The following is a 15029-nucleotide window of genomic DNA, read 5'->3' as shown; positions in this document are numbered from 1 at the left end:
TCTTTGTTGACAAATGATTTCTTAGACCTGAATCAATTTTGGTAAACAGTGCAAAAAAGAAAGAAATATTCTTATCTGTTTGATTGATAGATATGACGTAACAAACTGGCGGAACACTTACTAAGGGAACCGATGGCCAAAAGAATAGTTTGAATGACAGCAAAATCATCATCAGAAGACATTACTACGATCCATCCATTATAGACGTTTTTAGAGCGGACGGTAAATATCCACAGTCGATGTCAATGAAGCTTATTTCTAGTTTCTGATTGGTTGAGGCGCTTGAACTGCAACCACTGGTGGGTAGCGACCGGCATAAGCGCCCGCCAATCATGATCAGAGTTAAAGTCACTTTTACAAAAAAAATTTTATTCGTTTATTCGTAAGTATATACAAAACGGGATGTAGCCGTTCGTCCGGCTGAATGAACAAAAGTTCCAAGCCTCAAAGGGAAGAAAAGAAAGGAAATCGAATACATCAGTAAAGACCTATTCGCTCACATAAGGACGATGGTTTTTTAGGCATTTAGAATTAGGCTTCATCATTTCTCCCAAATAGCATTACAGGACTTCATATGATACAAGAGCTGACAGCATACAAATGGAAATCTACGTCAAGACCTTAGATGGTTTTCGTAACTAATAGAACAAACATTTCATACTCTAATAATAATCATAAACTTAAACGATAAACATGTCCCTTTAACATTAAAATTTTCTGATTTGCCATATTTTCATGAAGGGAGAAGGAAATGTTTAAAAACAGCTGTGGTGTTTCTTTTCTTATTGATGTATGGTTACAGAAACAATAATATTTTAAAACCTTTAGTGTGTATCATTCATTTTCATTATATCAGTATATTACAGCAGATCCACGAATATGAAAATATCCTGTAAAAAATACTATCTCGGCTTTCTCAAAACATTTAAAGAGTAAGCTACAAAAATAACTCACAAAAGAAAGACGTACTCATTGCCACTAAGGTACTGTGAGACGAATGTTGAATCTGCAAAGACACTTCACATTTTTTTATGCAAAACTAAAGTGACGAGTCTACAGTCCCTTTTAGACTTTCCCCCACCTACTTAGAAACGCGAAGATCACGAAAGCTATTTTATACAAAGAACTGCGTTGTTCGATGGAGCAATGGGAAACCGATTCGGCTGTATCCTTGCTAATGTTATGTTACCATTAGGCAGGAAATATGTGAAGTACAATATTACGCGGCGATATTTCTGTGAGCATTAAACAAATATAACTTAATAAGACATTATTCTTCGCAAGAGAATGTTTTTATGCTTAGTTACCTTATGTATTACGTTGTTTATTGAGCGCTCCATTAACACAAGTAATCGATCAAATTATTTATAATTAAGCGAAAATTGTAAGCTGTAATAAGCAGCAATGCTGCCCCATCCTTATTCTTGATTAAGCAAGCCTGCACATTTGAACGATTTGTCTCTCATAATGCTTAATAGTCCTGTGCACTCTATTTTACGCGCATCTTTACTTTGCACCTCTATGAACTACACTATTTAACGCAAATGTTACTCATATTTGAACCAGAAATCGAATTACTCGCTTCTTAAGTGAATTTTCATCTTATGTCTCTCATGACTATTTTATGACGTACCAGCTCAGAGAACGTAATTTCTAATGATAAATTTTTGTACTGACACTTCAGTACTTTACTTAATGATTCCTGCGAGAATTTGAGAAAGACCATCCGTTTTTTCATACATAATCCAGAATAATGCATCATGATGGATGAATTTGCACAACACATGAAAACATAAACAAAGATATCGTATCGTTTTTTTCTAAAATTGATCACTAGTAATAATCAGATATATTAATCAGGTTATGGTCTAAGAGTCTTCACCTGATATTCATGAGGAGGTCAATGGTACAGTCAAAAAAAAGTTAAGTTTACCTTAGTTTAACCAGACCACTTAGCTGATTAACAGCTCTCCTAGAGAGGGCTGGCACGAAGGATTAGACTTATTTTTCGTGGCTAAGAACCAGTTGGTTACCTAGCAACGGGACCTACAGCTTATTGTGGAATCCGAAGCACATTATAGCGAGAAATGAATTTCTATCACCAGAAATAAATTCCTCTATTAGGACCCAGACCATATGAAGAAAAAAGTAAAAAAGAAGCCAAATGATGATGATGACGGGGTAAATTCCAGAGTCTGGTCGTACAAAGAAGAGAGAAAGAAACGCAACCAATGAACCGTACAATCCGATTATGACTTTTTCCTCAAAGTAAAATGCTGGATGAGATGGCCAGGAAGGCGCAACGTATGAGTCCGTAAAATGAATTTCCATAACATGTATTGAAAATGTATCTAGTGTTTTGTTCATTTTCAACCAAATGTCCGGAAACAGAGATCTACTAATTTTCTAGATAATGCAATAAGCTACCCAAAAGCCACTTCAACGTATAGGTACTGTAGGTTCCAAAGCTATCCTTCCACAGAGTTATGTTTGTGCGTGTTGATAATCTATGGAATTAGGCTGCCAAGGAAAGCACTGGGGCACTCTCGGTCAGTCAGCGCTTAAGAAAGTGATAAGAGGGAGACGGAGTGGTTGGAGAACAAAATAAAGAGATCTAGAAGTTAAATGTGCTGAAATACAAGGATCAAAAGGTGGAGAGATCTAGAAGTTGAATGTGCTGAAGTACAAGGATCAAAAGGTGGAAATGGGAGAAACCCCCACAGTCGCACTAAAAGGTGAATAGTTAGAGAGATTAGACAATGAGACTGAAAAAAGGAAGCAGCACTGGAGGTCAAATACAGGGCTAAAAAGAGGTAGTAGCAAGGGGCCGAAGGGACGCTGCAAACATCCTTTTCTGATGGTGATTTTCCATGCAAATATCTGCTTTTCCTATTTGCCTCATGCAAAGTCATGCGGGTTAGGCAACTGAACGCCCTCAGCTATCTCAGCGAAAGGGGAAAAAAAGGAAAAGGGTTTCCTAAACCTGACGGAAACAAAGGCCCGTCTTGTAAAAGAAGGAAAGGTAAAGATAGGGTTCAGGGAAAATGTATGTAGGGAAATGTTCACCTATACTATTTACCGGGAAAGTAGCAGCTACCGATGCGAGACAATACGCGATAGGATAAGCGTCAATTCTCATACAAACTTACAATGTATAATAGGAAGATAACCACATCCAAGTTACAATTATCCTTCTGGCACTGTCACGAAAAACATAGCTAGTCATTTGAGAGAATCGTTGTTATTCATAACAAGCCGAAAGACCATAAGTGATGAAAGGAACCAAGAAGAAGAATAAAAAGGAACCAAGAAAAGAAAGGCATAAATTCAAAATGAAAAGGCTATGAAAGAAATGAATGGATGTAATTCATGATCTGTAACAATGAATCGCACGCATTACGTAGAAATGATAATTTACAACAATTCATTAAGCATCTAAATCTCGCGAGCTTCCTCGTCGTCCCGGGCCTTAGAGTGACCCCTGGCCACACAGCCGACTCCTAGGGTCTGTTCCAACGAATATGCAATCAAGTTTGTGATGGGGTTGCTAGACACGCGTCCATGGCCTCATTTGAGGTCATTCACATGGTTCTAACTTAACCCAAAGTCCCTATATTCAACTGAGAGAGAGAGAGAGAGAGAGAGAGAGAGAGTCACCCTACGTATTGAACAAATTTAACGTTGGCCGTCTTCAGTCATCGTAAGACCAGCGGTTTAGCAAACATATCAACACTAAAACAAGGAAATCAAGGTCAGTATTGAGACGGGTGACCAGCAAGGTATACCAGACTCCTTCAGCATTTAAACCCATTAAGGTGAGATGCTAATACCACACACACACACACACACACACACACACACACACACACACACATATATATATATATATATATATATATATATATATATATATATATATATATATATATATATATATATATATATATATATATATATATATATATATATATATATATATATATATATATATATATATATATATATATATATATATACATATATATATATATATATATATATATATATATACATATATATATATATATATATATATATATATATACTGTTTCTGTATATATATAATATATATATATATATATATATATATACATATATATATGTTTCTGTGTGTGCATAAATATACGTGCATACATTGATCATGATAACTGTTCTAAATGGACGTTACATCTTACCGCCATTGTAAAACATAATAACAATGAAAAGTATAAATGTATAACTTATTCACGTCTAGACAACCAACCCCGCCATTCCCAACACCAGCAACAGGAACTGTATAATGTAAATTCGGCCTCAGCATGAAGCATTTAGAGACTTCAACCGTTTCTGAAGTGCGCGGAAAGGTCAGCGCTGAATAAGAGATTCCTTCGTCATCCATACTTGATTTGAGACAAAAAAAGTATGAATATTAGCGCTGCGCGAAAAGAAAAGGAAGAAAGATACTTTGTGAGAGAGAGAGAGAGAGAGAGAGAGAGAGAGAGAGAGAAAATTAAAATTAAGATCTTTTGGGACTGTGTTGATTTGTTCGAGTTGCAGTTTACCTTGAAGTTGACACCGTCTTAGAATTATTTAAATTCGAAATAAAATAACAATTAGAGGAAGAACAGTTTCTACATGAAAACTGGCAGAGAGTCCAATTCACACCTGTCAATTTACAATCGCCAAGAGTCCAATGAAACGCTTGTACCCGGTTACTATACATGAATCATCTGCGAATAAGTTTTAAACGAGACGAATATTTTCATCAAGGTTTTTCTCTGTACATTCTATATGCTTTCTGATTCTCGCAGTTAATACAACAAGTTAAATATAAAAAATACAACGTTTCGACATAATCCGTCAGTTCATTCACCGATGGTTATTAAAAAGAACTTTTGAATGTAAAGATCACTTCTTCGAAGGTAACTTTCGGTATAACAAGAACGCCTGTTGGTTTAGTTAAGCTGATATGTAAATCTAAATGGAATTTTAGTCGCAATTTATTCACACGGTAAATAATCTTGAATTACACGAAGATTCTGAAAGAACCTTTTTGGAATAGAACATCTATCCGGCAAACATTCTGAGTGATAAAGGTAACTTGCTCTTTATAATGAGTGTATGTACGAGTGTATGTATATATATATATATATATATATATATATATATATATATATATATATATATATATATATATATATATATATATATATATATATATATATATATATACACACATTACCACAGGTGAAAAATAAGAGACTGGGTGTAGGTCCAGACCGGTTTCGACTTTTATTTCAAGCCATTGAGAAGGACTAATGCATAGTATTAGAAGTCTCTTATTTTTCACCTGTGGTGATGTGTGATAAATGAATCACGTACAAATGTGATAATAATCATCACATATATATATATATATATATATATATATATATATATATATATATATATATATATATATATATATATATATATATATATATCTGATAGATAGATAGATAGATAGATAGATAGATAAATAGATAAATAAATAGATAGATAGATAAACTGGAAGACTACCTGTCTTACACAATCTATAAATTATAAAGTATGGTAAAAAAATTATATAAATATAAATATAAATATAAATATATATATATATATATATATATATATGCATATAATATGTATATACACGCATACATACACAACGGTATATGAGCTATCACGAATAAGATTCTAGCACATAACCACAAATAACTCTCACACAATGCCTTTTAAACTGGGACATATAATCCAAAATATCAGATGAAATAAACATAAGAATTTCTCTAAGAAAAGTCCTCATTTTATAACCAAGTCTCATAAAACACTACTTTAAAAACAGTAAGTAATAACGATGGCGAAGGTAATAAGAACATTATAATCATCAAAACTATCATCATTATGCCTGCCTCTCAGAAAAAAAAAAACTCCTGAAACGGGGAAAACCGCCTTTGTTTTCCACTCATACGAGTCTTTGTGCTTAAAAGTTCCCCGAAAGAGACGCAAACAAAAGTTTTGACAACCTGATTGACACACGAAATGTCACTAGTGAGGCGAGGTGGAGTTCTCCAATGAGGGCTGAGGTGTCCGTCACGTAGTCCTCTATGGTAGACAGGATGGGGAAACCCGAGGAAATAACATGTTTGTATTTTCACGTAATTTCCTTTTTGTTATCGATGACTGCCGGTGTGTTCAGGTCAGATCAATAGATGGATTTATAGGGGAACGAGAGAAAATAATTATTCTTTGATTTGTTTTCTTTCACGATAATAAACTCAAAATAATTATCCTTTGATTTGTTCCCATTCACGAAAATAAACTCAAAATAATTATTCTTTGATTTGTTTCCTTTCACGAAAATAAACTCAAAATAATTATTCTTTGATTTGCTTCCTTTCACGAAAATAAACTCAAAATAATTATTCTTTGACTTGTTTCCTTTCCCGAAAATAAACTCAAAATAATTACTCTTCAATTTGTTTCCTTTCAAGAAAATAAACTCAAAATAATTATTCTTTTATTTGTTTCCTTTCACGAAAATAAACTCAAAATAATTATTCTTTGATTTGTTTCCTTTCACGAAAATAAACTAAAAATAATTACTCCTCAATTTGTTTCCTTTCAAGAAAATAAACTCAGATTGATTTTTTGAAGGAGCAGAAATTAAAATAAAAAAAAGGGTTTTTCTATTCCAAGGCAAAAAATTTTTTCGTGTCATCCATCATTTTCATAAGTTGATTTCTTTATTACTCTGTCCCATGCTGAATGAATGAAAATGAACTTTTGTGTATCTGAAAATGTAAGTGAAACTCAGTTGAAATCTAACGATATGATCTTTCATATCTGCTTGATATTAACCTTATTTCTTTTCACTTGGAAATGGAGTCAAACTGACTCAAAGTAGTCCAATTTAAACGATAAACTCACTTCTTTATAGATGTTGGACAGAATTATTTTTCCCTCCTGTAAAACTTCCTCAGTAATGTTGGAAAAATATTATGCATTTTAGTTTTATCAGGTGGAGTCATTTCTATCTTCTGAAAACACGAAGGTTTACGGGACTGGCAGAAGGGCAATTCAAAATTATTTATATTCCGGTGCTATTGCTATATAGTAAAGGTCGCCTCCATATATAATATACACACACATATATATATATGTGTGTGTGTGTATGGGTGTATGTGAGTGTGTGTGTGTGTTTGTTAGTGTGTGCATTTAGGGCACAGTTTCTGTTAGCAATTCTTAATGGATGACGATACACTTGCGTCCACTGTTTTAAGACAACGCTTCTCTAATCTTCTGAATCTACAGTACTCTTATCCTGAAGGCTAAACTACGAAGGAAAAGACAAAAACCATTGTGTGTTCCCATTTTATTCTCCTCTGCAGACAGCTTTTCAGTTCTTCAATCAAGGCCATCACCAGGGATGCAGTTGATCCAAAACGGAACTGCACTCAAATATAAATTTGTCACAGTCATTTATCAGAATCTAAGACAAAATCCCAAAGAACAGGAAAAATTAATGAAAGGAAATTTCAAAGATCAGGATTATTCTTCATGAAGTTTCACAATGAAGGTTCCTCAGCAGTGGTGAGTCTGGTTGTTTGCAGTGGAATTTTCTTCTGCTGGAGGGAAGAACATAGTCTGAAGACATGGACATTTAAAATAGGCTGCTGAAGTGCGATGCTCACCGCATCAGCCACCACAAGGTGCCCACAGCTATATCCTCCCGGTGAACAACTGTTGTGTCTCCAATAAGGTCATTTAGTGTTGGTTTCTTGTCGTACAGCAGCCTATTTTGAATGTCCGGTTCTTCAGATTATGGTCTCCCCTCCAGCAGAAGAAAATTCCTCCATTGCTGAGGAGCCTTGCTTGTGAAACTTCATGAAGAATAATCCTGAACTGTGAAATGTCTTTCTTTGTTCATTTTTCCTTCTCTTTGGGTTTTTAGTTTTATGTAAAAGAAAACTATTGAGACGGCCATTTGTCTGTCCATCCACACTTTTTCTGTCCGCCCTCAGATCTTAAAAACTACTGCGGTTTGTGGGCTGCAAAGTGGTAAGTTGATCATCCACCCTCCAATCATCAAACATTCAAATTGCAGCCCTCTAGCCTCAGTAGTTTTTATTTTATTTAAGGTTAAAGTTAGCCATGATCGTGCGTTTGGCACCGCTATGTGTGCCAACGACACAGGCCACCACCGGGCCATGGCTGAAAGTTTCATAGGCCGCGGCTGAGAGTTTCACACAGTATTATACACTGTACAGAAAACTCGATTGCGCCGAAGAAACTTCGGCGCATTTTTTACTTGTTTGATCTTCGATCAACTTTGTATCTGAGTGCAGTTTCATTCTGGATCAGCTGCAGCCCTGATGATGGCCTTAAGTGAAGAGCTGAAAAGCTGTCGGCAGAGGAGAATCAAATGGAAACATACTACAAAGACTTTTGTCTTTTCTTTGGAGTTTTAGGCTTTGGGAAAAGAAAAGATTCAGAAGATTGGAGAAGTGCTGTTTTAAAATTGTGGATGCTACAGACCGTGATTCTCAAACGTAACGTCCTTGGAGTCGGAATTTACCACTTCGGCTTTTTTGTGAATGAAATACATTATGGCCTGCATTCTTTCGTTCATTATGAAAGCCTATATGCAAAGTTGAAAGAGACTGAACCTCTACTGTTACCGTAATACATTTTTGAGTACTGAAAACGTCTAATACCGGAATATTTCAAAGGAGCAAGAGAGAGAGTGAATATCTTTTAAGACTCTACACATGGCAAATTAAGTGTCACCGAAGAATGATGAAAATAAACAATGAAAAAGAACAATAATAATAATATGCAATATTAAACACGCATCCCTATATTTTCTCTTTGCTAACATCCAGGGGGAAAACTGTGAAAACGATCATGGCTGTAAATGCTTAGCTCACAAAAACAGTAACTACGTATAGGCCTACTTTGGATTATGATCTAAGAGGACAACCAAATGGACGAGCTGCAGGAAAATTTTGGCGTGCCCCAAAACAACAATGGACTTTCAGCAACACCGGCGCTAATACAGACAATGACTGTGATGGTTTACTGATACAGTAAACACCAAAAAAAGCCATTTTAACCGTATAATGTGTAATTCTTGTATTTTTTCAGTATTTTCATGGTTTGTGTATGGGTTGCTCGGATACTCATTGAGTTAACGCTAAAATACTTTTCCATCTGTTTATATGAGACAGACGCTGAGATGAAGAAGAGGCGTTACTGAAACAGGCTATTAACATTTTCTGTTGTCTATATGTTATGCTATATGTACTATAATTGGTAGTGACAGCATGTGTAGTTTGTTTTTTTGTTACAGGTGTCGGAGACAAGATGCATAAGGAAAGAAAAAGAGCTGAGGCAGAAGTGGTGGTTCTTCACCCCCCAAAGAGGGTAGAAACTGTGTCTGTGGATAATACTATGGGTGTGATTTGCCAAGACTCCTCTGAGAGAGAAATGATGAACATTCAGCCAACATCTGCGCCAAACCTCTGTGATGCTATGAATGCTCAGCAAGATCAAACATACTCAAAGCTAAAAAATGAATAAACAATGAGGCATGGATAACAGATAAGTCTCCCGGTGGCATCCGAGGTGTTAGAACTGGTACATCATCTTAAAGAGCTAGAAGCTAGACAGAAAAAAATTATCTGAGAGATAAGTCAGCCGTCACTTTTACAGCCTGCCAACCTTCAAGCAGCGCATCAGCTTTGGAATTACCTACTGCAATGTGGCAATAGGCAGAAATTTAGATCACTCGGCAGTATTGGTCATATCAGAAGTCGGGAGACAACCTATGATGGTTTGGGTGAAGGCATGCTGCCAATCTGGCATTTTGGAAGACAGGTACAATATTCACAGTTGCTTGAATTGTCATACAAAGACGATGCAGTCTACATTCACTTCTAGACACACAGCACAAGTCAAGCACAGTCACGTGTCTTTCACTGACACCGGCCTCTGCCACAGATCCTGGTGTTATGAAAGAGATGACACATCTAGAAAAGACAACTGAAGCCCTAGGACCCTGTACTGAGAAGAGACTGAACGTTAAGTTGCAGATGAAGAAAGTACCTGTCGTATGATCAGTTGGCTTACTGTGCATCATGGGGTCATTTTGCATAGTACCCACTGTTAGGTCACTGATTAATAAACAGTAGCTTTTCGGACCGCAAAACTAATATCGACACCTACTCCACAGCCGAGCTTCATGATTATACATTTCACAGCTGTTTTATCCAAAAGAAAATTTCTTTGTCTGGACAAGAACAACATTTCCTTGCCTAGTCTAAAAAAATTCTTATGTTTTGTCCAGAACAAAATTCCTTTGTCTTGTCCAAAACAATATTATTTGTCTTATCCTAAACAAAATTTTCCGTCAAAAACCTTACCAACGAAGCAATAAACAGAAAAGGCTACTAGTCAGAAGCTACTAATCATACTATAACAAACAACAAGGAATAATTCATACCTCAGACCATGAGTAAGTATGCACGTTAGCATATTAAGTGAAAACGAAAACTTACCAGATAACTCTTCTCATAAGAAGAAACCCTACAAAACCTGATGTTAGTGCTATACCTGGAATGTACCTCGTTACCTTTACCGGAAAGAACAATAACTAGAAAAATGAGGAAACAACTAGTCAGCATTTTCAAATACCAGACATAAACATAAAATCTGATAAAAAAAAAAAACGTTGCATAACAGTTCACGCACAATGTATGCCAGACTCCTCATGAGTGTAAATGACCCTGCTGTTGTATATAATCTCTTGTTTCTGCATGGTGTTTCAGTCGGGAAGGGGAGGTTAGCGTCCAAATTAATCGGCTAGGAATTTCGTTATCAGGAATGGACTTCGAAACAGTGTTTTGCCATAACTTAGTAGGAATGCGTAGATTTATTGGCAATTAACAGAGTAAACGACTAGAAGATTTTTATAACCGAATCATCTTAACCATCAGACGTAATTTGGTGAGATTCAAAAATCGAGTATTAGCTATGAAATCGTTATCTTCCTCCCGCAAGTCTGCAAGTCACCCCTGGAACAACGGGCAGCGAATTTCCGTTTTCTATAAGATACCATTCTCTCATCGCGAAAGCATCTAAGTCGATCATACCTAAGCAATGATTCATTACTAAAACCGCTTTTAACATCACCTACACATGATCAGAATCAAGGCTTCCTTCTTGCAATGGACTGAAGACACGGCGAACAGAAAGATGGCATTCACGCGGAAAATTATTTGTAATTTGGCAAATTACTTTAATTTCTAACAATCAGTAGGTTCTGTTTTGTTTATAAGGCTTACATGATTTTCTTTTTTATATATTGTATATATATACATATATATACTATATTATACATATATATATGAATGTCTTTTCCTGTAATACCATAGTGTAATATGAATATAAAAGGCCCATAAAACACTATTTAAACATTGCAACCATATATTTCGGGCACAGAAGCAAGTGCCCGAAATATATATAACGTCTAAATAGTGTTTTATATATTTATATATATATATATATATATATATATATATATATATATATATATATATATATATATATATATATATATATATATATACTCGTATATAATCACTTAGGCACACGTTACTTTTTTATATTCACAGATTTTAACTGGCTCAAAAGCACTCATCAATCATAATTCCCTTTTGGCGTAAGTTATTCTCAAGTTATATATATATATATATATATATATATATATATATATATATATATATATATATATATATATATATATATATATATATATATATATATATGTGTGTGTGTGTGTGTGTGTGTGTGTGTGTGTGTGTGTGTATAAAAGTACATCATATATACATAGTATTAAAAAACATATATTATCTACATATATACATATGTACATATATATATGCATATATACATACATATATAGATACACATATATGTGTATATATAGTGAGAGAGAGACTATAGGTCACTCAATCATAATTTCAGAGTATTTTGAAAATGTATCTGATTTCATCAGTCGGGCGAAAAAAGAAAAATAACATCTTATGAATATGCGTAGACAAGAAATTGGGGCTAAAAACATCATATTTAATTTCATTTATAAACTTCTAATAATCTGGCGACGAATTTTCTGTACAGAATCAAAATTTTTCTACTGAATTCAACGAGTCTTGACTATTTTGTTACTTTTTAAGAAAATATTCATGGAGGTAACGGGATGAGATAAAGTTTCTCTAGTGACGCTTGATATTTACTGCGAGAGAGAGAGAGAGAGAGAGCGCACGCAAGCGCTTCACTTTATTAACATGGATTCCAAACAGGGTACAAAGCCCTAGCCAAAGATTTCCTATATCTCGAGGCACAAAGCACTTGTCCCAGCCCGCTGTAGTGTCTGAAGGGCAACAATGCATCGCTGCTGCAATTATCAATGTAACGGCAAGCTGCTGATGACAGTTCAGCTGTATAGTAGTAGCTATGAGGTGGCGGAAGGCTTCTGCATACTGAATCATACTGGACGGGAGAATTTAGGTGAGAAGTTCACCAGTGAATTGGTCTTGTATTATTCTGAAACTACTCCTGCCATGAGAAATGCTCCACTGAAATATATACATATGCACACGCACAGTTTTATATATATATATATATATATATATATATATATATATATATATATATATATATATATATGTGTGTGTGTGTGTGTGTGTGTGTGTGTATATATGTACATATATATATACATATATGTGTGTGTACATATATATATATATATATATATATATATATATATATATATATATATATATATATATATATATATATATAAATATATATGCGCTCGTGTGTGTGTCTGCGTGTGCGCGCGCACGCAAGGTAATCTCGTGTCCAAGACAAAGGAGGAGAATGACTAATGAACTCCTGTCTTCGTGGAAACAATAACAACCTTCTGCAATATGAGTGGCTCTTCGAGGCGCCTATCAACTCTCTTCTTCCTTAAGTAATGGAAGTGATCTAAAATACACCAAAGAGAAACTTACAGAACGGATGACGCCGAAGTCTAAAGAATTCACTGATTTTTGACGTGTCTGACATTTAGCCTGTCCCTCAATCAGCCAAGGATCCTTGAATACTGCATGACGTCACGAGAAAACAATGAAAGATGCGAAGAAGAAATAATGATATTCTTCTTCGTTTTTTAATGTATAGATCTGATGACGCGAGAAGCGAGTTCGTTTGTTTTTTTTTTTTTACCTTCGCGGTGCTCAAGACGTTTCGACTTTCATCTTTCCATGTTCATGAAAATTATTGTAAAGAGGCGGAGAAAAATTGTAGCTGTCTTTTCCTTGGCTGCAAAAAATAATTGATTTCTTAATTATTCATTAAAAATCCACAATAGAGTCTTTCAGAAATATGCCTCTTCTCTCACCCTGTTGTTACTCTGCAAGGTTAACAGGCAATTACACGGAAAGTAAATTCCTATCATTTTTTTGTGATATTGCAAACGCTCCTTAGAAACAAAACAAAAGAGGCTCCTTGGTCTGATCAGCAACATTGCAATCACATCACCTCACGATTCTCATTCTCTGCATCTTTAGGCATCCTCACTCCCTTTATTTACCCTCACTATTTCAGTTACTGCGCCATTGAACTATAGGAAAGACCCCGTCTTTCCATTGGCAACCTCTAGTAACTCCCGACAAATTACTGCATCTCACTTTGCTCTGCTCAGTAAGACTCATTCCCACTTCCTACAAAGCTCTAACAGTCCGAAATTTTAAAAAAAATGCGAAATGTAAACAGAAAAAAGCTAGCAACCTATATTTTTATATAACCATATTTTAAAACGTTCATCAGACCAGGCTGGGAAGGAATATCAAGTTCTTTGAAAAGTGTTTCCATTCACTTTTCGCAAATTAAAGGACTTCCAAGTTAAGTAGCATTTCTAAAATAAATTTTAGGATTTGAATTTGATTGAATTTCAGGTACAAAAAACTTGCTTGGTAATTAATTATCACTAGTGATAAACTTAGATTTACGATAATGATCATTATCATTAAAATGATGACGACTACCGTATGGCAATTCGAAAATTATTAAAAAGTCTATCATGCTTCTGATGGCCGCGGCGATCATATGAATTATATGATCACGAAGATGTTGATAAAAAGATGCACTCGTTACAGCATTCAATTTCTGGCCTCCTGAAATACTACAACTTAAAACAATCAAAGACAGGCTTTAGGTTTGCAGACTATTCGAAAAAATGAGAAATGTTCAGACTCAGAACAAAAGTGCTCCACATGCACATTGCAAAAAACCCAGAATCAAGTAACATGGGGGAATAATAGGAGTAATATTTGGAAATGCACCCATCATATGAATAAATGAGACTGCATATCGAAGACATTAACAGAAAGTGATTACACAATGCTGGTCAGTCTTGCCTGAAGTGGGCGGAGCCTGGAGGCGATCTGAAACGATTGCTTGTAGGCAACAGCTCAGTTCCTGGGAAGGCTTCCTGACAAGACCCGACCAAGGCCAAACTCTCCTCCAGTACGGCTGCTTGCCGCTCTCTGTTGGCTGTTAGATTTTTTAGGAGTTTCTATATTTCCTTCTGTTGCTCTCGAAGTAAGACAAAATGAAAAGAGTCTTGTATATGTCAGAAGGTTAAACTGTTTACTGTTACGGCCATGTCTGACTGTGAGTGAAATTACGAGAAAGGGAATTTTAAGATGGGTGTCAGTGGGTCTAACTCATAACGTTATCTATTGGTTAAATACACACACATGTCTGCTTCTGTTCACGAGCTTACCATCCCATTCATTTTCGATAAATAAATATATATATATAAATATATATTGTATATATATACTATATATATATATATATATATATATATATATATATATATATATATATATATATATATATTGCGTGCGTGTGTGCGTGTT

The 15029-nt window shown here is 35.1% G+C and overlaps 1 protein-coding gene across 1 annotated transcript in view; it reads right to left on the bottom strand.

Moving 5' to 3' along the window:
- Nucleotides 1-15029, bottom strand: part of LOC136838630 (uncharacterized) — a 76847-nt gene that overhangs the window by 44505 nt on the left and 17313 nt on the right. The gene's annotated exons all lie outside the window — the stretch shown is intronic.

This window comes from Macrobrachium rosenbergii, chromosome 5 (genome assembly GCF_040412425.1).
Source record: "Macrobrachium rosenbergii isolate ZJJX-2024 chromosome 5, ASM4041242v1, whole genome shotgun sequence".
NCBI lineage: Eukaryota > Metazoa > Arthropoda > Malacostraca > Decapoda > Palaemonidae > Macrobrachium > Macrobrachium rosenbergii.
This window is presented reverse-complemented; position numbering and strand designations above follow the sequence as displayed.